Genomic DNA, 21651 nt, shown 5'->3' on the forward strand with positions numbered 1-21651 from the left:
TCTAATCCTTCTACCACACAATCATCCTTAATATTCATAAAGAAAGCTATCACAACCAGTCTTAAGTATTCTCCTCCCCATGCTAACCACGGTTCCTTCAGCTAATGTTAACTTATCTTTTCATATCAAAACACAACAATAAGTTGTATATAAGAAACACAGCTTAAAAATAAAGACATGTAGAGAATGAAAATAAGAGCCATAAATAAAATATTCAGTTGACTAAGCGACTCCATAAAAACCAAACAATAATAATTCTATTATAAAAAATAAAAATTAAAATCCATAATATGAGAGATAAATAGGCATACTACATTATACTTAAAGGAAGAAGTCATTAAGAAAATCAAAGAACATTATTATAATTAAACTCGCATTCACTAAAAGGTCTAAAATCTAAATTCAATCTTTTGGAGAATTTTAAAATTTATTGTTCCTCAAGACCTTTTCTTTCCTAAAAGAATTGCTTTGGCTACTTTTCAGAAAATTTTATATAATGTTTTATTATCATAATTCTCTATCATTGGTATTATTTCTATAGTATTCCTTGACAGATACTTTAAGATATTATTTATTTAAGATATTATGATTATTATTATTAAGTCTCCACTTAAATATGTATTTTGCCTGTTTTCTTTCCTAATTACTACTTATTGCATTGGTTATATTATTGCTTGTAAAAAAAAATGTGTTTAGTATTTGTTTTTTTACGCTGATTCACAATTTCTCTGACACCTAGCACGTAGTTTATAATTGAAAGGGGTCCTAAGAAATATTCCATAATTCTTTCAGCTCTAGATTTTTCAAACAGTTTATTCAATTCCTTTTTGTCTTTATGGATATATTTTTCTGTTGGATTTGTCCAACTCAAAGAAGGGAATGTTAGAGACACCCACAATTATTGTATTACTATCTATATCTTACAACTCAATTAACTTTGCCTTTATGAATTTAGATCCTAGGTCTTTTAGTGAATATATGTTTAATAATAATAATATTGGTTCTTGATTCTATTAATCTATTGTTCTTGTAAATATAATACAGTATGCCTGTTTATCTCTTAATATTATCAATTTTCATTTTTTGTTACTTTTGATAGCATTATTAGAGTTCTGACTCTTATTAATTCACCTAATGAACTGGATATTTTATTCATGCCTCTCATTTTCATTCTCTACATATCTTTATTTTTCAGATGTGTTTCTTATATACAACTGATTGTTCTTTAGTCTTGTTACTACTCACTTTTGTTTTATTATATTATTTAATCTTTAATCCTCATATTCAAAGATTTGATTGTCAAGTTTTTCTTTTTCTACATTTATTTTGTATTTTTATCCCTTTCATACTTCAAGATTTTTTTTTGTCCTTGGGCTTAGTGTCGTTTATTCTACTTAAATACTAGCCTATTTCTATTGGGTCTCTTGCCCCTCTCTTTTCCCTCATTGTTAACCAAATAACAAATTTTTTGAATTTCCTTAAATTATTTCTTTCTTTTTCTTCCCTTCTTTTTTTTTTCCTTCCAATTTATCTCCCTATTTTGACTCAGGCTCCTTCAAACTACAATGCTAGAAGGGAAAGCACAGTTTCAATCTATCTCATAACTCTACTCTTTAGTCTCAAGGTTGAAGACTTCTGTGAAGGGGGAAGTATATATCTAGGATCATTTGATTCCTCTGCTAGTCTTCAGGTGCCCAGATTGTAATTCATTTTATGATTACTTTTCTCTTGAATTTCTCCTGTTTAAGGATGATGAGGCAGGAGAAGAATGGAGCCATCCTCAGCTTTGGCAGGAAAACTACTGCCTCTTGCTCTTCTACCACCACCATTCTGTGAAAGAAAAGGAAGAGAAAAGAATAAAAAGAGTAAAAGAGAGTTGACTATGGACCAGTCCTGGACTCTGAAGAGTACAGGTATGCGTATGTACGCACACATACACACACAATTTTATATACATATACTATATACATATACATGTATACTGTGCATGTATATATGTATATGTATGCATATGGGTTTATGTATATATTCATATGCAAATATATGTATGTGTGTATATATACATGTATGTATGTGTATGTATGTACGTATACATATACATACATACATACATACATATATATATCCACACTGATACTCCTTTTAGATTGACTCAGACCAGTCTCACTTTTGGCTATTTCAATAAAATCAGAAATAACATGGGAAAAATAAAGTCCAACCACTATTAAACTTTTATCTTCAAATAAAACATTAGTATTCTATTCAGATACTACAGAGTCTCTTTTATGTTGGGGAAAAAAGATAAACTATAGTTATCTTTGAAAGCAAGCATATTTTCTTGGAATTTTGTGTAAATGGCATTTGCAATACTAATACTGAGACAGTCAGCTCTCAGTTTCACAGAAGGTCCCCCGAGACTTTAAGCAACAGTGTACTTCTATGGTTGAGTAAACAGGGTCAGACTGATGGCTTTGTATACAGTGACTAAAGTATTATATTATGATAACAACAACTAACATTTCTACAGTCTTTACTATGTTCCAGGCACTGTGCCAAGTGTTTTATGATTATTCTCATTTGATCCTTAAAACAATGCTGGGAGGTAGATATTAAGTGACTTACCCAGGGTCTTACAACTAGTAAGTGTCTAAGGCCAGATTTGAATTCAGATCTCCCTGACTCCAGGCCTGGAGTCCACTGTGCCAACTGACTGCCTCTAAGAAGCAAGGGTAGCATAGCAAGCCAATTTATGAGTTAGAAAGCCACTCCTTAAGGTCTTAAGAAGCTTAGGAAGCTTCCTTCCTTATGACAGAAAATAGAGAATATAAAGTGGGGAAGAACATGTGAAATCTGACTGTTCAAAGAGTTGTGAGGATTATTTTTTTTAAATGGCATTGAACCTCAAATCAATTCAATAAACATTTACTAAGTATCTATTATGTGGAAGTCACTATGCTGATATAAATAAGAAAAAGAAACAGTCTGCGCTCAAGGAGCTTATGATCTAATAGGGGAAAACATCATGGAAAAGGAAGCTGAAAAATGGGCGGAGTAGCAAAGAGTAGGTACCTAGTTACCTGATGCAGGGACATGTTCCCTGGAGTTAAAGCCAAGCAGGGAAGCTAACAGAAAATCGAATTACTAAGAAGAGTGTGAGCCATCTATAAAGGATGGCTTTGGAAAGAGTTTGGTGCTCCTCCCTCCAGTCCAATCAGAGAGGAGAGAGAACTGAAGGTGAGTGTATCACCAAGACAATATTCACAGTACTGGTAGTGACTATGAATGCCAGCATAGTTCTCAATCACAAAACATAAAAGACTCTCTATATACAAGGCAGAAGAAAAACATTTATTTAAGCACCGGAAAACCAAATCCCAGAACCAGAAAGCAAAATCCGTCATGGTGACCAAGAAACTAATACACATGATCACCGCAGAGGGCAAAGCCATTCTCAAACCTCCCTTCCCCCAGCCAGAGCCTCCTCACTGTCAACTGTCATAACGTGTTGGTTGACCTGTATCAGTTGGTCTCCATTCTTCCCCCTCTGACCTAACCCTACTCACTCACTTCCTCCTGGTTCTGCTCCACCCTTCCTGTTCTGCCTCTTCAGCAAGCTCCTCCCACCACATGTGACCCAAGCTTCCAGGCTATTTAAACAGATCATATGGGCCTATTAATTAACGAAAAAGATCTTTCCATTTAAATTACTATTACAGCGAGTTGAGAAAGTACAGAGTATGCTGATTCTTCTTGCTGATGAGATTTCAGGTGATCACCTTATCCTGCGGGGGAGGTATTTCTTTTATTCTTCTGGCATAAAAGATCATTTTATAGGTTCAGTGTTTTGAATACACGCACACACACACATATGTATGCACATCATAGACAATTAAGTCAACTAATACATTTTTCCTTACCTTTCATTTTCTCTTCTTCCAGTATAGGGGATTCACGTGTAACAGGAGTTCATACACAGTTGGTCCCTAAGTTTTGTTACTTGCTATAACCCAATTCCAATCATTCATAGCTTCTTAGATAAAACTTATGCTTTGCTTCTTATCTATTTTACTTATTTTTCTTCCTACAATCATTCTCCCTTGGTGAATTTAATCAATCGCATAACTTTAATTTTACTACTTCTATGTGAATAACCTAAATTTACAGAGAGACATCTATAGGCTTATTGTAAGGAAAATTTTTCTAACCATTAGAATATTACACGAATAGGGAGCCTTAGGGGATAGTGGACTTTTTCTTGATAGAGGTCTTCAAGCAAAGTCCTGATGACCACTAGTTGTTCCTTTCTAGGGAAGATTCTTCTTCAGATATGGTGTGACCTCTAAGGTTTGATCCAGTTTTCAGAATCTATAATGCCAAAATCTATTTCTCAAGTCCCACATCTTTGCTGAATTGCAGTCCAACATTTTCAAGGTTCATGTCCTTTATGTATCCCTTCCCCAGATTTCCTTCTGTTGATGTCTAGTCCTTCCTTCCAGACCCAACTCAGATTCTACCTCCTCCTTAAAACTTTCTCTGACTGTCCCACTGCCCTTCAGGTAAAAAATGAGCTATCTTTCTCTCTCTGAATACTTCTCATAGATTTAGCTATAACATTTTGGTTGTTAGTAGAAAACCAGGCAGATGTTGTTAGCTTTGACAGCTCTGCTAAGCTCCACTAGTGCTGTTTTCATCTTGTTTCTGATTGCTTTGAATAGCAAATTTTATGTGTAAAAGGAGTGTAAAAACTCCTATGCAGTTTTGCTAAGTAGACCTTGGAATGATTTGAAAGTGCACAAACTAGAAACCAAGAGGCATAACAGTAGTTAAAGGCAATGCTGGACCATAATTCAGATAAAAATTTAATCTGAGGCACTCCCAGAGGCAGTGGAAAAAAGGACAATCTTAGCCTAAAGGCTTCTACTGGGTTTTGTCAGCTGCAATAGCCCTGATTTATGACCGAATGAGTTTAGCCCACTTGCAGAAGAGAAAGCATGGCATATAAACTCCAATCCAGGATGTGGCTGTTGTAGATGACCCAAGGAGGCTGCACAGCAAACAAAGATCAGATGATGGCAGCAGAGACCAGCAAAAAAGTAATTCGAAACTATTTAAGAGAGAGAGACGCAGCACAGAAAAGCTGAGGACACTAGCTCACTGGAGAAAAAGGGTCCTCAGAGAGCATTCCCCAGAGGCCAGCAGAGCTTGATGACAGAGGACATCAGGGCATCAACAACAGCAGAGGGGTCATTTATCCCTCCTTCACATGTGCATTGACCATGAGTTTGCCTACATATGTATTCATCACTCAAGTTTTCTGGCCACACAAATTCTCTGCATGTGTTCTTCCCGGGAAACATTGCAAGCTTGTATGTCTGAGTGCTCTCTCATGACTTATCTCGCTATGTTGTAAGATTAAAAGAGTTTTTTTTGTTATTGTTGTTTTGCTTTACTTTGAACTAGCAGCCTATCGTTTGTCTAATAAGAAATATATCATGGTGAATAAATATTGACCCACAAAGTAGCTGGTATCTGATCTAGCTTTCCAGGAACTTTGTTCAGGGTCCTTGTCTATAGTATGTTGATCTTCAAACTCATCTCACTTTCTCTTAAATGATAATTATTTATGTATATATCTTTTCCTCAAATAAGTTTTTCCTAATCCTCTTTTATTCTGATGCCTTCCCTCTGAGACTACCCCCAATTAATCCTGTATGTAGCTTGTTTGGATGTAGCTGCTCGCATATCATCTCCCCCATTAGTCTGTGAACTCCTTGAGGACAGGAACTGTTTTTGCCTTTATTATATCCCAGCACTTAGAGTATACGTGCCTGGCACATAGTAGATGCTTAATAAATTCTAGTTGACTGAATCCTGTTAGATTTCAAGTTTCCTGATAGCAGGACTTTGTGTTGAATTTACTTGGATCCTCAGTAGTTAGCATAGTACTTTGTACATAGGGAGTACTTAATTAATATTTGTTGAGTTGAATTAAATGGAATTGAATTGAATTTTATGGCAAATCAGCTGAGGCTAAAGGATATGCAATCACATTTTACTGGTTTAATGTTTTAACAGGTTTTTTAAAGTCTGCTATAAGAACTAGAAGCAAAAGAGCTGCCCATTGAATGCAGAATGGACCAACAAATTGTGACATAAGAATGTAATGGAATATTACTGTACTGTAAGAAATAATGAATATGAAGAATACAGAGAAATATGAAGAATACAGGGAAGGCATATGAAATAATATAGGATGAAGTAAAAAATAAGTAAACATTATACATAATAACAGCAATGTAAATGAAAAGAATAGCAGCAGTCATCAAAACTGAACATCATGTAATTAAAATGAGTAAGGTTGGCACTTAAAGAGAGATATGAAAATGTACTTCTTTTCTTTGCACAAGCGGAAGGCTATAGGTGTAGAATATTGTATACACTATCAGCTTTATGTCGATGTATTGATTAGTTTTGATAAACTGTTTTTCCCCCCTTTCTTTTTAATTTATCCATTTTTTTTATTACCAGGATGATTCTCTGATGAGAGAAATGGGACAGTTATATTTGGAAATGTAAGCATTACAAAAATGAAAGAAATCAATAAATTTTAAAGGATATTCTAATGACCTAATAACTATTTCCTTTACAAAATTGTGTAATGATAGGAGGAATGATTTGGAGTCAAGAGACCTGGGTTTGAATCCCAATTTTGCCACTTGTTCCCATGTGAACTAAACATACCTCAGTTTCCTCATCTGAATTGATGATCTCTAAGGTCCCTTTCTGTTCTAAATCCTTTCATTCCTAATTATGATGTACTTTGGTAGCATGTGAAAAAATGTCAGATAGTGAATAATGATGAAGATAACATAGTAACACATTGTTTCTTGGTTGCCATCTTTTTTGGTCACTTAGCAGGTCAAATATTGATACTTACAACTTTGTTTAAACCAGCGAGATTGAAGAAGTAGAAAGGAAGAAATGTCAACCTTTATTTTTTTAAGGATGTTTCAGGTGGACAAACATCATCAGCGACAACAAAAATGTCCTGAACACTTGCTACTGTTTATGAAAAAGGCTTACCTGGCCCTCTCCTCTCAGATTCTCTGTCTCTGTTTTCTTTCTCCTCTGTGTACAGTAAGCTCCAACTAAGAGAGTAAGATCTTATAGTTGGTGTTAGTTAAGTTTACATATTGGCAAAAATATAGTGAAACAACAGAGTGGTCAAGTCAGTATGGCACAGGTGCTGGGGGAGCAACGCAGGCAAGTCTGAAAATGTCCAAGGTGAAAGAATATGATCAGAGATAGGGCTAGTAATAGGAAGACAGATTAAACTCTGTATCTGTGACTCACACAGAAGAAATTATCAACCCATCAGAGTATTAAAATAGAACATACTTTGTTCTTTTTGTGTGGAGGAGGGGGAGGCAATAAGGATCAAGTGACTTGCTGAGGAGCATATAACCAGTGAGAGTATGAAGTCACATTTGAACTCAGGTCCTCTTGACTACAGAGTCAATGTTCTATACTCTGTGCCACCTACCTCCCCTATTGATTTGTTCTTAATAATGGAGAAGGGAGATGATTTTTCCAACTATAGGGTTATCAGATTGACTTTAATTCCAGGTAAAACTGAAATTAAGCATTATTGAAAAGACAGTTTGTCAGCATGTAGAAAGGCAAGCAGTAACCACTAAAAACCATCATGGATTAATTGCACATCATGCTAAAGTGGTCCATTTTTTGGTGGTAAATCAGAAGATTGCTGCAAACATAGTATATGTGGATTTTGGGTAGGTAATTGACAAACTGTCTCATAATATTATATTCTTATGGTTTAAGAAGTCAGCTTTACAACTATAGGATGGGGAAAAGACATGATTAGACAATAATACACTTGAAAAGAACTTCAGGGTTTTAGTTTAATATGGTTTAGGTTTAATATGTCAGCAATGTGACAAGGCAGCTGAAAAGCCAAATAACAAAATCTGGCTGCTTTAATGAAGCATAGAATCTAGAATGAGAGAAATGATAGTCTTATTGTCATCAGCCCTGGGCAAACCACATGTTATATTGTGTTCAGTTCCCTCATCTGTAAAATGATCAGGGTGGACTAAATGATTTCAAAGGTCCTTTCTAGCAATAGCATTCTGTGATTCTTTTGATGTATCTATGTGAAGGTAGAGAACATATCTTTTCTTTGATTTCATCTCTGTAGCTAAACTTCAAGTACAATCATGGTCATAGTGAATGTTCAATTAATATTTATTAATGAACAACACATTAGCATATATCATGATCAAAATGAGTTATTTTGTACCTAAGGCAAAGATATAAGATTTTTACCGTTTCTAATGAAATGCTATATATAATTAGTGTGGTAGAGGTATAGTTTATATATATTTTTTCTACATCTCTTAATATTGTGTACCCCAAGATCTATTGGCCACAGCTTTGGTGCAGTGGAAAAATGCTTACTTTGAAATCTAAGGAACTGGCTGCATAGTCTAGCTCAGGGGAGGGGAACCTGCAGCCTTAAGTCCACATGTGGCCTTCTAGGTCCTTAAGTGTGGCCTTTTGACTGAATCAAAAATTTACAGGACAAATTCTTTTATTTTTATTAATACATTTTTGTTTATCTTCTATATTCTTATCTTTTTAAATGAACATATTTGAAATCTAAAGAATAAAGTAAGTTTCAACAAAATAATCCTCCCAAATTGACTGGCAAAATTAAAACACTGGTAAGCCACACAGGCTAAATGGACAGCTGCTATGCTCATTATTTAGGTTTAACTTCCCCTGCCCTGACTGAGGCCACTACCACACAAGACTGGTTGGTGAGAGTTTAAGGGGGTTGAGTATGCCAGTTTGTTGTCAGCTTTTGACAACAGTGCATTGTATTTCTGTTTGAAGTAGAATCTGTCAATAGTTTCACAGCTCAATAGTATTCTTTAAATCTCTTTTATTAACAGATCATTAGACTAAGAGAACACTGAAGAAAGAAAAATTTTTTAATGAGGATTAGAAATTGCAATATTATCTTTTATTTGCTAAAGATAACATGATTTGCTTGCTTTGTGATACTACAATATAGACTTTACAGAAATTCAATGCTCATCAGCATTATAACACCATAAGGACCAAAAATATTTTAAATTAGAGGGAGAGGCATGAAAGGTTGTATTGTAGAAGTTAAAGATGAAAAACAAAAGCAAAGACAATTCTTTCAAGCAGCAATAAGACTTAGAAATAATGCCACTGAAGCAACTTATAAAGAAGCTTTATATACACAGGAGAAAAAGGGAAGCCATTCAGTGATGTAGAAATTATGAAAGAATACATTGTTGAAGCTGTAGGATGCTTAAAACCCCAATAATATTTTAAAGTACAAACAACTGCCTCTTTCAAGGAGAACCATAACTGATCAGTAGCATGAATTAGCCTTCAACTTCACAGAACAACTTCATGCAATACCTCAAAAGGAAAATATGTATTATTCAATTGCTTTTCATGAGTCAGTTGATACTACTAACTTGGTTCAAGTTTTATACATCATTCCAGTCATAACAGAAGATTTTCTTCGCTATGAACAGTTACTTGCTTTGGACACTTGCAAAAGAACATGGAGAATAGATATCTTCAACAGCTTTCAAGATAAATGTTGTGAAATTCGACTGAATTTGGTAAATTTAGTGAGCATACATATAGATCGTGTATCTCCCATGACAGGAAAACATGAAAGGTTTTTTGCACAGATTAAAAATAATACTAACAGATATAGATGTTCGCATTTCTTTTCATTGTATCTTGCATCAGCAAAATCTCTGTGCTAAAGCTACTGTTTTTGCAACAAGTTATAAATGTTGTTAACCATATTGGTGCAAATGCACATCATCATTAGTTTCATAACATACTAAAATTGAACAGTGAGGTGGTGAATTTGCCATATCATTCTTAAGTGTGGTGGCTGTCGCAGGGACAGGTGTTAGCCAAAATTATATCTCTGTAAGAACATATAGTCAAATTTTATGAAGAACAGAATCAGCAATGTGAATTATTGAAAGATTTCTATAGAAAGGTTGCAATTTTGTCAGAAATCATGTCAGATCAAAACAAATATTACTTTGTGTAGTAACACTAAGGCTGCATGGCAGGGACAGGACTCAGAACAGACTTCAAGGAGTCACCAGCAGCAGCAGTCCCTAGGTAGCTCAGCCCACAAAAGCCACAGACAGCTTCAAAGGTCAGTGAGAAAGCTTTTTCACTTGGGTGAGAAGGGAACGTGGTCTGGACTGCCAGCAGCAGCCACTGCAGCAGCAGCATCCATTTTTGGAGCCTTTTGCCTAAAGCCCCTGGGGGAATTAAGCAGCTCACATGAATCTCAGCCCTGAATCAGGCCCTGGGGTAAGGAGAGGAGCACTGGTGTGGTGGAACTGGAGGTGGCTGTGGAGAGGGAATTCTACTCATAGATTCTGGGCATAAAAGTTTTTGATTGCTCTTGGACCAGTGTGCAGACCAGGAGAGGAGTAAAGTCCTCTCTCTTGATTTTGCCACTTTGGAGGAACTGAGAATTTACAGGTCCCCAGATTGTACCCTCCTCTTGACAAAGAACTCAAAAGGCAAATAACTGGCTGGGAAAATGCCTAAAAAACGGAAAAAATAAGACCACAGAAGGTTACTTTCTTGGTGAACAGGTATTTTATTCCATCTTTTTGGATGAGGAAGAACAATGCATACCATCAGAGGAAGTCAAGGCTTCCAAAGCCTCCAAAATAAATATGCAATGGTCTCAGGCCATGGAAGAGCTCAAAAAGGATTTTGAAAATCAAGTAAGAGAGGTGGAGAAAAAATTGGAAAGAGAAATGAGAGCAATGTAAGGTAACACTAAGTCTCTATCTGATATGTGGCAAAAAAAAAAAAAAATCCAAGCTCTTTTTCAAGACATTTCTTCTTCAAAAAGAAACTTTTGATGAAGATTCTCCTCAGTTAGCAAAGATGATTGATACGCAGTATGACATATGTGAATCATTTGAAGAATTTGCAGATATTATAGACCATTAGTTGAAGAATACAATGAAAGGTTCACTGACTTTGAGAATCATGACATCACATTCAAATTAATATTTCAGCTTCACCTAGTTGATATCACCAAGGCACCTAAAGAACTCCAGATGGAATTGATTGAGCTTTCAGTAAATGACATTTCAATGTTACTGTTAGATGCTAAGAAAGATCCAGTTGAAATATAAAAAAACACATTAGAATACCTATACCTTAAGCAATATGCCTGAAAAATGCTTTTTTACTTTTCAACCACTTATTGCTGCAAATCTACATTTTCCTAAATCCAGATACCCTTAAGGTCACAAATGACTGAGGTCCATCTAGACAATTAACTGAAAATGTGGACCTCCATGCTGTAACAAAATATTCAAATGCTTTCCAACAAAAGCAGAAACAACAGTCACTGACAGGTTAGTTAACTTTAAAATTAGCAGTTTTCATGTTTTTAAATTATTAAATATATAGTAGAGTTTAAAAAATAATATATGTTGTTAAGCATATCTAATTGAAGTTTCTTGAATGTGACCTTATTTAATTATAGCTAAATATTAATAAATATGAAAAGGTCCCCCACCCCTGGTCTAGCTGTTCTATTTACAACCTGTGTGACCTTCAGTAAGCCATCCCCCCCTTATGGCACTCAGTTTCCTTATTTGCAAAATAAAATGTTGAACAAAATGACCTCTAACGTCCCTTCTACCTCTCAAATCATCAATGCACCTCTTATGGTGGTTCAGAGCATACAATTCATCATAATTTTCTAATGCTGCATGACTATCTACTAAGCCCTTCTAAAAATCCTCCATAGATGATCTACCTCACAAGCTAGAGATCTTCCTTTTAATATTTTGAGAACATCAGTACAGTAATTGATGTTCTGCATCTCCATCTCTCATTTTCACTATATGTCTAAACCACTTACTATTATAGACCTGTCTTTTATGTCACCTTTATGTAAGCTGTGATATTTGCATGTGTACATATACGTATATATCTATATATACAAGTACATATGTATAGAACATTTATTTATACGTATATTGTATTTATAGAGTGCACTGGACCTTCAATCAGAAGACCTAAGTTATTGCCTGCCTCAGACACTTCTATATCCATATGATCTTGTGGACAAATCACTTAATCTCCATCATTATCAATTTTTTTTATTTGTGAAATCGTAGTAATAATAGTACAAAAACAAGACTGTTGGGTGGACAAAAAGAGATACTTGTAAAGTGCTTTGCAAACTTTAAAGCACCATATAAATGCCAGTAATCGTACTTAAAACATAAATATCCACACATGTGTATTTATACACACAAATACAAAACAATGGCTTCTGGACAGGTGTTTGGCTGAAGACAAAACCTATGTACCTCTCTTGGATGGCCCTGCCCCTCCCCTTCTGTGTGTGGAATCACTCTTTCCCAGCTCCTCCCTTCAGGTGTGCAGTCCAGTCCCCATCTCTTCCCCCATTGAGAAATGCTTCCTTGAATCTGCCTCAGAAAATGGCGCAATATGGAGATAAGCTTGAGGCCACCATGGCAACTGCTTGTGGGGGAAACAACTCCAGCTCTAAGTTCACCAAGTCTCTTTTCCCCCAATACCATCATTAGGCAGCTAATCCTTTGTCCAAGGGGCAACATCCAGATTCATTGTTATCTCTGCTTTTAGGGACTCTTTTCTCTTTTCTTCCCCCAACCCCCTCCCAAGGTTGGTAATTCTTTCAAGCACACTGCTCCATCCTCACTACCAAAATGACAAGAAAAAAAACTGTCTTTAATATGGTCAAAGCCTCTAGGTTTCCAGGCAGCAAGTAAAATGAGCAGCAGAATCTTTTATTTTCCCAAGGGCAGTGTCCTTAAGGCACATACTGCATTTATATATGTGTATACACATACCCACATTCATATGCACACTCTCTATTGCTATTCTTCAATAAGATATTGACAAATAACTTACAAATTTTACTATATAAATATATAAAATATATATAAAACTATATAAATTTTACTAAAATATTCAAATTACTGAGCTATACTCAGTAAAGAGATCTAATAATTACTATCCTGAAACAAAGTTAGTTATCTTATTTTAAGGAATAAATGGCTTGCTAAGCTGTCAAAAGAAAACCAGGAATATGTTAGCAGAGACTGGAAAAAACACACATCTGAAAACAGACACTAAAATTTTTATTTGCTCGTGGATCTAAGGACTTCAGGAACTTCCTCTAGGCCCCAAATAAATCATTATGTCAGTAAAAATAAAACACTAATAAGAATGAAAAATATAACACAAAGCAATAATGTTTTATTTCAAGGACTCCATGCCCTCTGCCATCTTATGTATCATTTCTTATAACTGAAAATATGGGAAATATCAGTAAAATCACAGTCCAAAGTCTCTTAACATAATATATAATGATATTATGTTAATAATATATCCATATTTCTTTTTAAATTTACAAATTATGTAATATAAGTATGATCATCAGCAAATTGAAAACACTCAGAGAGTGATATTTTCATCCTTTCTATGTGAAATATTGTTTCTTATGATCTGTTTTTTTTAAATTTGTTTTCACACAACTCAGTAATCAAAACACTTCCTATAATCCAAGGTATATAAAAAGGAAATTTAGCTATAATATGCTGGTAAATATTTTCTTTATAAACAAAATATTCATATATGTATGATATAGATGATGATACAGATTATATATATATATCGCAGACCTTTCAAAATTTGGGTTTATTTTCATATTTATTATGAATATATATAGATTTAGTCATTTATAAACAGATATATCAAATAAAAAAATTAAAAAGTAGAACAAAATATCACAATACTTATTTTTTCTGTTTTTCCAAACAAAATTCCTATTTTCCTTGCATGCAACACAGTTTATAAGTGTTTGCTTTGAACCATACATTTTACATTTGGTCAGACTAAATGGTCTTTCAGGTGAACTGACATGTTTGATTGTCTTGAATCAGTTTTTGTTAAACATATTAGGGAAGTTCAAAGAGAAGTGATTCATAGAGTAACAAGGGTTCCTCATTTTTGACATAGAAAGTGAAATTGTTTGACTTGAAGACTTCAGTGTATGGCTGTGTGAATTCAAATTTGCCCAAAAAAATTGTACAACAAAATGACTTGTTACTAGATAGTAAAATGAAAATCCTGGGTTCTCAAAGACTATGCCAGCAGACATTTAGCTCTGGCGGGTTCTGCCAAGTTTTGAGTACGGAATTGGCAATGGCCTGTTGACTTCATATTTGAAGATCAACCTAATAAAACATGGAGGGGCTCATCATTAAAAATGGTGAATAGGTGACTAACATTTTTGGCCATAGAACATTAGGCACATTATGTAAGGCAGAGAGGGAGTGCAATTTCTATCAGTCAATGAATAAACATTTACTGTGTACATACTATGTGCACGGACTGGGTTAGGCACTGGGGACAAGAAGAAAAAAGTGAAATAGTCCCTGAGTTCAAGGAGTTTACTTCTTATCGGGAAAGAAAACATGTTTCTGGAAGGCAGCAGTAGAAAGGGTAATGAATTTGGACTTTGATTTGAGTCACAGCTGTCATTACTAATAAGACCTTGGGCAAGTCATTTAACCTCTTGTTCTTTAGTTTCTTCATCTGAAAAATTGGGGAACTGTATTTGATAACTTTAGCTTTCAATCTATGGCACAATGGAGAGAGCACTGTTAAGTCATGAGTTCAAATCCAACCTCACATACTTTCTAGCAGTGTAACTTTTAGCAAGTCACAACTTCTGCTTCACTTTACTCACTTTACTATAAAATGGGGATAATGGACTTACCTCCCAGGATGGTTGTGATAATCAAATGAGATATTTGTAAAGTGCTTAGCACAATGCCAAGCCCATTGTAGGTGCTCTATAAATGGTATCTGTCTATCTACATACATACATACATAAATATATACATATATGCATATATGTAATGTTGCTAGAATAGGAAGATCTTCCCTAGCAATTAATAGGTCTAACACATGAAGTCTGTAATCACATGGAGCCTGAATAACATAGAGCTCAGACTGGGAGGTGCTTGCCCAAGGAGAAGAGAGAGAGAGAGACAGAGAGACAAAGACAGAGACAGAGAGAAAGAGAGAGAGAGAGAGAGAGAGAGACAGAGACAGAGAGAAAGAGAGACAGAGAGGGAGGGAGGGAGGGAGGGAGAGAGCAGGCAGAGCAGAGAGAGAGAGAGGCAAGAGGCAAGGTGGAAATGAGTGAAGGGAGGAATTTATCTCGAGGAACTTGTTTTCATGGGAAGACCTGAGAGAAAGAAGGTTTAAGATGTCAGTGTTCCCTGGATTCATAAGTGCCCTGGTAAATCTTATCTCCTGGTATTCTAATGATGTCTCAAATAAATATTTTGGTTTTGCCTCTGAGGAAGAGAGTTCATTATAGTTTGTGAATTTATCCTGGAAATATGCATGCATATTCATAGCAGCTGCTATGGGTATCCCATTGGCATTACAATATAGGATACATATATTATGTATAATGTGCAGTATTTAATACATGTTATATGCATTACATCTGTAATATGCATACAACATATATAAGTATATAAAAATAAATGAGTACTTCCCATTCACTTACTGATTATCCCTCATTATCATATTCATAATCATGATCCCAAATTCTACGATATGCCCAGAATATATCTGGATATTTTCTCATTAATTAAATAAAAATGACAACCTCTTTCTCATTAATTAATCAGTTAGTTCTGAGGTCCAACCACAATTTGTTAGATATTACATAATAAACTAAAGAAACTTTTTCCCTTAAGTAATAGCTCATCTTCCTATACAAATCAAAGTCTTAATCTCCTAGGACTAAATAAATATTATGATTACTAGCTACACAATTTATTAAGTGTAAAACACAAAGATATAAATTATTATTTAAAATATTTTAGCTGTGAGAAAAACTATGGTCACAGTCACCTCAAATCACCACTATTAGTGCAGATGGCTTATTAAAACAGTCCCACCGTTTAGTTTATTCAAGATATCTTTCAAAGTCTGTTTTTGAGAATTTTCCTCCTCTTTGAAAAATAAAAAGTAAAACAATTCCATCAAGAAAATCTCTCCATTTTTTTGCTTTCCCAAGACGCTTTCAAATACTCTTCATGGTTTCCTGTTTCTTAAACAGACAGTAATAGTTTGAAAAAGATGTTACATTTGTCCCCATTGTCAAAAAAATGTTTAGTCCATTGAAAATAATTTTTGGATATATCAAATCCATGTTATATTAAATCATCATAAATTTATTCTGTTTGTAAGTTTAGTACTTCTAATTCTATTGTGATCTACTGATCTTTCTATATGTATTCATAAGTTGGTTGATATTATAGGCTCACTACCAACATTTCAAAGTTCTATGGCTTCTTTTCTTTTTTTTTTTTACCCTAGGGAATTCTGCAGCTAAAGTTATAGGCAACAAATGTACATTTTCTGGGTTTATCCGCTATCCTCCTCACCCTCTACACCCTCCCCCCATCCCCCACTGCATATAAAGTGGGGTCTGCCTCAGTCCTAGGCACAAATTTCTGCTTTGGGCATTGGTTTTCCTTGAAGCAACATCTATTTGTTTTTTTTTTTTTTTTTAGGAATTCTCTGTGCTGCCTGGGAAACAAGCTGTTCAGCATTCTCAAGCTGCTGTTTCAATGTCGTTCCTTTGTTTCAAGCTGATAGCTTATTTTATTTCTTAAAGACCTAGCTAGGCCTCTGCTCTACCCTTCTTTTCCATTTCTTCTTCACCTGAAAGTTCTCACATACAAATTTTTGTATCCGATTATCAAATTTTTGCCTAATTTCTATTTTAAAGTCTCAACTATTCTCTGAACACTAATATCTTTCACCAAGACTTTGTCATCTTGCTTTTAACTCATGAAAAGAAACTAGGGACTCATACCATTGCTAGTTTCACAATAATGCTTTTTATTTGCCATCTGCTTCCTTCAAATCAAAGAAAAATTCTCCTCTTAGAGTGTAGTTGACATATTTGCAGACATTTACTCTACATTTGTAATAGAAAAAAAGCCTTGTTTCCTTGATTTTATCTTGATGGTAATGTTTTTGTATCAAATTGTGGTGATCTGCGGATTATGATCATTCATTCTTAATGTTTTCAGGATTTGGGACAAACTTGTTTTTTGATGCCGATTGTTTGAAATTCCAACCAATTCTGCAAAACTCTTTTAAGTGCATTCATCACTCATATTCTATTCAGTACTTATGGAAGATAATTCTACTTCTTTGATTAGACTGTGCTAATGGTGATACATAGTGAACAGATTGTTGGGACCACTGGTCTCTTACTTCATCTTCACAAACAATGAATTTATCTGTTGTTAACACTTTTTATGGCTTTCTCTAACCTCAATCTTTCCCTCAAGTGGTGTTTCAAGGTGTTTTTCACTATCTAGTGAAGGGGACTTAGATTCAGACCTTCCCATTAGAGAGTTATCTTTTGGGTATAAGAGACCAAGTTTTTGTCCCTACTCATCAGTAAACAGTTACATTCAACTCCAAGTATTTCCTTCAACCACCCTGCAGCCACAGATTTTCTCATGAAAGCCTCTATTTTCTCAACCAACTTCAAAGGGTCATATGAACATATTTCAAGATACAGTCCCCTAATGTAAATGTACCTGGTATTTTTAAATGATACAGTAGGTTGAATAATTCACCGATTATTTAATGATTATACTTCTCAACCTTATATTTCTATGAACTGCATTTAAATCTTCCAAAATTTACTCTTGATTTTCAGTATTCTTTTTTTGCGTCCTCTCTTAAAATTAGGAGACTCATGAATATCCAGTTCACAAACCATAATGCTTAATAAATCTATCAGTCTCCATTAAAAAAATAGAGATAATATAAAACTATATTTAGCAACTGATTAAATATGTGAGGTGACAGAAAGTGAGATAGAACAATACCTACACCAGGAAACTGGATGAATGCAAGGATGATGGTACCTTTAGCAGAAAATACAGAAGTTGGAAGGAAGAGTGAGTCTGGGGGAAAAGTTCATGACAATCGTTTTGGGGAGATATTAGTTGCTAAACCTCAGTAACTACTCTGTGGTTTTATACTCCATCTCTTTTCTTCCAACTGCCCCATGTATCTTGTGCTTTTATATTGGAGTCTACATCCTCCTTCCTCTTGGATGACTTCTTGTTTCTCTGAAGTCAGGACCCCCAAAAGTAAATGGAAGCCATCTACAGGCAGTTTCCCTGTTTCTACTCCTTGGCTAAGGAAAAGTGATGACCGTTCAAGCTGGCTATAGAACATCCAGTTTGATACAGCTCATTGCCTTTAAGTACTTCATATACTTAATTACCTCATAGTACCAACTCCTATTTTTCAGGATGATTATATATTACTCTACACTTTAGCCTAGCTGTACTTGCTATTTCCCCATACATGATATTGTATTTGACTCCTGTACCTTTCATAGGTTGTCTCTTATTCCTGGAATTATCTCCATCCTCACTTTTACCTCTCGGAATCCCTAGCAACTTGAAGGCTCAGTTGAATTGTCACCTCCTTGAAGAAACTTTTCTCTCTGTTCTCTCCTTACTCAGCCACTCCACCCTTTATTGCTGGCCATTTATTTTCTATATATGTTGTGTATTTGTCTGAGAATATACTGTGCCCCAAGTATGAAGCTTCTTAGTGTTTTTTGAGACATGGACCCCTTTGGCATTCTGAGGAAATCTATGGATCTCTTATGTTGTAATGCTCTGAGATCCATAAAATAAAATGCATAAGATTATATAAGAAACCGATTATACTGAAATAGCTATCAAATTTTTTAAAAAATTACAGACTCCAGTCAAAAATCTGCCTTAGTAGAATCTAAATTTCTTGGTGGCAGAAACCATTTCACTCTTGTATTTTTGTATCTTCATTATATACTATAATGTCTAGTACATAACAGCTGCTTAATAAGGGCTTATTGGTTGATTGCTTAAATATATGTATATATAACACATATGTTTGCACATGTGTATATAATCAGTGGAAAAAATGCAAATTTAACATTTATAACTGTCAATGGATTAAGTTCTTCATTACAGAGAAAAAAATTAAGATAAGAGAACAAAATATGCAAACTTGCTTGCTAGACTTAAAATGCTCTATATTCTCTCTCTAAATTAAATCTCATACTCTCTAAGTTAAATCAAGGGATGGAACAAAAATGATTATATCTCACTGAACTCCAAAAAAAGCAGGAGTTGAAATCATAATCCCAGGTAAGGCAATAACAACAGTTGATAAACTCAAGAGAGACAAATAGGGAAGCTACCCTGTTCTTAACAGTACTATGAACAATGAGAAAACAATATTAGATGTAAACATACCAAATGGTATAGTATCACAGATCTTAAAAGCAAACTGCTAAAAGACATTAATAGCAACGTAATAATAGCAGGAGCTCCTTTTACGTGATCTGAATCACTTAACTTTGCTGAAATTCAGCTTTCTCATCCTTGCAATTGGAACAGTAATAGCAGAACTTACCTTGCAGTGTTGTGTGATGATCAAGCGAGGCATTGTAGGTAAAACCCTGAAGGGCTATACATACACTACCAGCTATTATTTTTATTGTTCTTAAGTCACAATTCAAGTTTTTTACGTAGTTCATATAATTAACCAACTTGTATCTTATCTATCTGCACCTAACGTGGATCCTTCAAAAGTATTCTATGATTTTTGTTTAATTAATGAGACAGAAATGCAACGTAAGGGGAAAGTCTGGAGAGGACTATGATCTAAATTTGGAAAATGTTACTTGAGGACTCAAAATAGAATGAGTAAAATGTCAGAATGTCAAATGTGGCCACCATTTGAGATCATTTCTTCCATGGTTAAATTAAGGTTGCCATATGTCTGATATTTGTCCAGACAGTCTAGACATCAAGGTTTCCATCTGGCGTCTGGGCAAACCTGCTGAAAATCTAGGAGTGCCACAGCAGCTGTTCCTGCTATCACTCCCTCCAAGGCTTAGTGTCTGCCATTCCTGGATCCCAACAAGGCAATTTTTCGTTTGGATTGCTTGGAATTTCAGTATCACTCCAAAGCTTTAAACTGAGGCTGCAGAGGAAGTTAAAAGGAAAATGTTTTGAGGAAGAGACAGAAGGTCCAGCAACTCCAAACTGAAGAATATAAGACAGAAAGGCCCTGAGATAGAATTCGGCCTCTTCATTTTAGAGGAGAAATCTGAGGATTTTCCAAAGGACAGATCACAGGGTCCAGACTGGAATCTAGAAAGCCTGCCTGCAAGTCCAACGTTATCTCCCTAAAGCAGGAGCAGGTACTGCCCACATCTCCTCACTTTTAGTGTTTCCCAGGTGAGGAAGGCTAGCCTTATCTCTTTCTCTATTTACCCATTTAGCGGCTGATTTGGGATCTACAGAATGGGCATTGTTCCGAGCACACAGAGGACGTGCTGGCCTACGCGTAGACATAGAGTTGATGGAGCAGGGCCTGGGCTCTGAAGCCTCCATGACGGGCCGAGCGCCAGGCCAGGCACGAGGGCGTCTCAAGGCCGGCAGCACTTCGTTAACAGGGCTACATCTGAACTGAAAAACAAAACCTTTGGTCGGCCAGGGCTTCAGCCGTGCTGGTAACAGCCTGAGGACACCCTGGAGACATCCAGGAAAAGGCACGCTAAATGGCACAAGGGGGATGAAGAACTTTGCAAACGCCACCACCTGGAAGTTGGGAGGGGCGGGGTCTGCAGCACAATAAAAGATGTCTAGAAAAACCCGGGGCAGGCCCCACGGTGGAGCCTTTCTTCCTCTCTTTCTCTCTCATTCTTTCTGTCCTTCCTTCCTTCCTCGCTCTCCCTCTCCCCTGTTTTCCTCTACGTTTTACCCTCAATACAGGGGATTACACTCGGATTTCCTAAAGCGCACGAGCACAAACGGAGAGGGAAGCGTGAGGCCCCTTTCAATGTCGGCGCTGGGGCCGAGGGGCCTCCCAGGGCCTCGGGGCCGCGGCGGGGACCACGACCTTGAGGAAGGCCTTGAAGAGGCGGAGAGGGATCAAGAGCATCTGATCCCTGGAAACTAGAGTCGTGACTTCCCTCACCCACCCCCGCCTCTGCTGCCCCGCACGGTGGGAGGAAGGGCCCCCGCAGAAGTGCAAGAAGCGCCGATGGGCGCGGGGTGGGAGGGGAGAGAAGACGGAGAGTGTGGAGGAGGGGGTGCGGGGATGGAGGGCGGCAGCAGACCCCTGGGCCCGACGCACGTATACAAGGAGGCAGAGTATTGCAGGGTGAGATGCACTGAGAATCTTGGTTGTCGAACATCCGCGGGAATAAAAATGATCTAAACTGTCCGCACCTGGAACAGGTATCACTCGAGGAAGAACGGGGATCTTGCGCATGCGCAGCAGTTCTAAGAGAGTGCCACCAAAAGCTTCTCTTTCACTTTACGCTCTTTTCGCCCCGCTCCTGTCTCCCTTTCCTCGGATTCATTTTCCTTCTCAGGATTAGTTTTACTTTTTAAAAATAAGACTTTT

General features: G+C 36.2%; 1 protein-coding gene and 1 long non-coding RNA gene across 4 annotated transcripts in view; one reads left to right on the top strand and one right to left on the bottom strand.

Annotated features, from left to right (window-relative positions):
- Positions 1 to 1592: 1592 nt before the first annotated feature.
- Positions 1593 to 21594, bottom strand: LOC140506837 (uncharacterized). Its single transcript, XR_011968110.1, has 2 exons — positions 21474 to 21594; positions 1593 to 1830 (listed from the first exon to the last, which is right to left on the bottom strand). It is a non-coding gene; the product is annotated as an uncharacterized lncRNA (long non-coding RNA).
- The window catches only part of PNPLA4 (patatin like domain 4, phospholipase and triacylglycerol lipase), a 96343-nt gene continuing 95634 nt past the window's right edge, over positions 20943 to 21651 (top strand). Inside the window, exon 1 of one of the 3 annotated variants that reach the window (XM_072614431.1) lies at positions 20943 to 21246. The gene's annotated coding sequence lies outside the window, so the exon portion shown is untranslated. Of the gene's footprint in view, positions 21247 to 21308; positions 21406 to 21463; positions 21483 to 21651 lie in introns of those variants that run through there. The other 2 variants (XM_072614442.1, XM_072614433.1) reach the window with 2 other exon arrangements.

This window comes from Notamacropus eugenii, chromosome 5 (assembly GCF_028372415.1).
Source record: "Notamacropus eugenii isolate mMacEug1 chromosome 5, mMacEug1.pri_v2, whole genome shotgun sequence".
Lineage (NCBI taxonomy): Eukaryota > Metazoa > Chordata > Mammalia > Diprotodontia > Macropodidae > Notamacropus > Notamacropus eugenii.